Source organism: Ammospiza nelsoni, chromosome Z, assembly GCF_027579445.1.
Source record: "Ammospiza nelsoni isolate bAmmNel1 chromosome Z, bAmmNel1.pri, whole genome shotgun sequence".
NCBI classification, from domain to species: Eukaryota; Metazoa; Chordata; class Aves; order Passeriformes; family Passerellidae; genus Ammospiza; species Ammospiza nelsoni.
The window spans coordinates 6992076-6996257 of NC_080669.1; positions in this window are offsets into that span (position 1 = coordinate 6992076).

A 4182-nucleotide genomic window follows, 5' to 3' on the forward strand; every position below is an offset into this window, starting at 1 on the left:
GCATGTCTAACAAAGATGCTCTAATGAGAGATTTGAATGAATAGCATGATATCTCCTTATCCTGAAGTATTCCCCCTTAGATGGGCCTAATCTTAGTTTACAGGGTGCATTCTAGAGAGGATCTTGGTTTCTCAAGATAGTGTGGGATTTCTGGCCTCCAACTGCAAGGCCTTTGGGATATTTGGTTTTGGGTCCTAACAGAATACTAGGACTATGCTAAGTTATCAGACTTAAGGAATTAAATGCATGCTAAGGGCACTGAGAATACATAAAAGGTGTATAAAAGAAAAGGCAAAAAAATTGTCATGGCATCAGCACTGGTACTCCTCGATCTGATTCACTAAGACTAGAAAAAAAAGTAGTAAAAATAGATGTTAATAAATGGGCAGGATTAGATAAAATTTTTGAGAACAGTCATAAGAAACTGTGGCGAGAGACTGTGTCTGGGGTCTGTGTATCATAGGAGGCCACCAATATAGTCAAAAACTCTTTTAGCAAGGCCTGGATAATGCCAAAGCAGTGGGAGCAGCTACCACTCCTGGTGAGATGACAAAGTCTGAGAGAAAATGAGATCCAGGGATGAACACAGTCTCTTGGGAAGCTATTGGAGAGGCTCCAGTGAAGTTCAGCATCACTGGTTTCTGAAGGAAGAGTGGTAAGTATGCCAATAAAAGGGGTCGTGTGGGCATAATAATCCTCTTGCACTTTCAAAAAGCCTTTGAGAAGCTTTTTGTAAAGCTTATTAAACTTTGTAAAGAAAATAAGTTGCCACAAGATTGGATGAGAGGTTGGTTTTGGAGTTGAAAGCTGGTGTAAGAAGAGGAAGTGAGGGACAGGGCTTAGTGGTCACTCTCCAGGAAGGAGGAGATTTATGCAGTCAGGGGATAATTCAGGTTGGAAGGGACCACTGAAGGCCATCTAACCCAGCCTGCTCTCCAAGCATGTCTAAAGGGCTAAGGTTATGCAAGGACTTCTTCAGTGAAACTTGAATGTGCCCAAGGATAGCCATTCCATAATTTGACACAAAAGCCTTAGAATTTGAGCTGTTTTTTCTTGATGCCTCCATCTAAAACTCTAGAAAGCAGTGGAACCTGTTGGGCTGGAGAGGCACACACTGGCTGTGGTTGTAGTCACTTGGTGGTCCTTAAGGTCCTTTTCAACTCAAACCATTCTATGGTTTATGCGTGGAAATTTTAAAAAATTGCTTCCAAGTTTGAACAACACTGCATGATTTTTCTGGCATGGTTATGCTGAGAAATACTGCTGACCCTGAACACTGTCCCTCCATTCATTTCCCACCCACACACACAGATGGCTTTTGTTGGTGGGGATGTGGCAGATGGCTACAACAACAGAAAACCTCCTTTTTGTTTCTGGTGCTTTGTCCAAGCAGGGGGTCTTGGCTGGCAGATCCTGCAGCAGCTGTGTCTACTCTGGACAAGCACCAGTAAAACCAAGACTATCACAGGACATTTTTTTTGCAGTGTTATCAGGAAACAGGCCTATACAGCAAAGTGTATTAGTGTTATTTGGAATTATATTCTATCTTTGAAAAAAACCCCAAACAAACTGGAAATTTACCTGTCCTAGAGCAACATGTTTTCTCTTGCACCTGAAGCTGACTACACCAGCATCAGCAGCAGCAGCTTTGTGCAGTGTGCAGACTCAGCTAATAAGCAGGTTTGGCAACAACTTTGACTTCAAGTACATTAAATCTCCTCGCTGTCCTGAAAATACAAGCTGGATAATTCTGCATGGATCAATGCACATAAGGCTACAGCTTCCACTAGTGAAAAAATCCTTCTCCTTGACTTGCATGCACTTATCTCCTTTCACTAGCAAATATCATTCCCCTTTGTCATTAAGGACTGTGTATTTGTTTTCAGTGCTTTATCTGAGCTACTCACCGGAAAGCTACGACGGAAATGGTTTGAAAAAAAAAATGTTCCAGCACAAACTACACAAGACCGAATACGCGATTGTTTCCTGGACCTTGTCAAAGGCTCCCTTCTCTGCAGTTTAGTCTTTGTTTGTCAGCAGCAATGGCAAATGCTTGGTGGATGAAAGGTTTGCTGATCACAGGAGGGTATTCAACATTCCGATTGCCAAACAGAGAACAGTCAGGCAATCCTCTGTAATCCTCTAGGTTAAACAATCCTTTGCAGCTTTCCCTTGCAGTGCCCGTGTAACTTGTAGAATGCTTCTAGGGTAGAGGTGCCAAGCAACTTCCCTGTTCGTGGTATTTATTATCCTGCCAAAGTGAACTCCTTTCCTTTCCTGTTTTGTTTGTTTGTTTATTTTAAATGCATTGCACAATCTCTGAGCAATGCAAGCAAAAACAGGGTTATGGACCTACTTTGACAGCAGAACAGACAGCATTCTCCAATTTTAATCCTTGCTTTTTAAACACTGCTTTCAGTCATCTGATTGCTGGACAGCCGTTATTAAGACAGTGTATTTCAGTGTATTTTATTATGTAAGCTTTAAGTGCTGTTCATCAGCTGAGATGAATCTCATGTCTCCCATCTGCACAATTTGCAAAGCTGATGGGACTTCTGTCAGTCCCAAGTTTCCCAGGTGGTTGAAGGAAGAAGTGAGAGGAAAACAAAAATGTTTGCTGTGACCCTCTATCTCAGTTGGTGCGTGACCCTCTGTCTCAGTTGGTGCTGCTACCCTTGTCACCCCTGGGCAGCACTAGGTCTGCAGCAATGAATAAGCTATGCTAATTGGAGTTTGGGTTAATTGGGTCACCCCTCATTAGTACTGCCTTATTTACCAGTCCGGTTTTTCTTGGTATTACAACTACCTATATGAGTGTCCACATCTGCATGGGTGTGTTGTATTTATAACATCCATGCATGCATTTTAAACATATGTTTATATAAATCTGTGTATGCGTATTTGTGTCTATATATGCATGGGTGTTTTTATTTATTTATGTATATAGCTATTTATGCTTTTATCTATACCAGATCAGGCTCGTTAGTGATGTGAAGAACTTTTCTCCCATAGGTTTCCTCATTTTCAATGGGTAGATTGCTACAAGCGCAAATTTAAGAATTCCAAGGGATCTTCAGTGACTTTTAAAACATACACAAATAGTCATGGTTGCAAAATGTTGGCTGCTCTGTTGACTCACAACATCATGTACCCAGAGTCTGGACACCACTGAGGCTTTGGATGTGGACAGTGATTCATCACAGTCAGAGGATCATCTGGGGAAAAAATAGTGGTTTCCTGTGATACTTTTTAAAAGTTACCTATGAAACAAGCATTCTAACTTTTATTTCCAGGATGAAACAAAACAACAACCTCCACTTGTCATTTTTATTTTGGTTTTCTAGAGCAAAGCTAGATTGAAAAGCAGAAGCTAGAATGGGATAAAATGTGTGAAAACAAATGGGCTGGGGGATTATCTGTTGTTTTGTTCTTTGGGTTTTTTCTTTTTCAGTAGCCCCTATACAATTTATAATTAAAAAAAAAATTAGCATTCATTAGCTGATAATAATACTTACGTTTTATTAAAATGGTCTTGCTGTTCAGTACTATGTCTGTATAAAAACTTTGTTAGTGGCATCAAATGGAATCTCCTAAATTTGCAAATAGTGGAATAGTACTTTTCTCAAAGTATGGATTGTTGCAAGCAAAGCTCTATTCATTATTCTGTTGATAATCGTATCAAGTCCTGTTTTGAATGAGTTCTTGCCCGTGGGATTAACAGCAACATGTGTTCACATAACACAGACTATTGTGTACTATCTAGTATGCTTAAAACATTTTTACTCTCTTTTTTTTATGTACACACTGGTAAGTGTACATTAAAAAAACAGAGTAAAAATGCCTGTACACACATACCAGCATGTACATAAAAGGAAGAGAGTAAAAAGAGTAAAAATGTTTTGGGCATACTAGATGGTACACAATACTCTGTCTTCTTACTCTGTTTTTTTACTCTGTATTTTTTCTCTGTTTTTTTAGGGTACACAGTGGTATGTGACAGCTAATGGTATTTTTATATTGGATCTTGTATATTTCCTGTGTAACCTCTACAAGTGACCCTGCATTGGGGGCTTGGCTAGGTGATCTTCAGAGGTCCCTTGCAACCTAAACCATTCTGTGATTTGTGTTTGTTTTACTCTAACGCGACAGCATCCTTTTGGAAAATTGTGCTTTAAACATCGC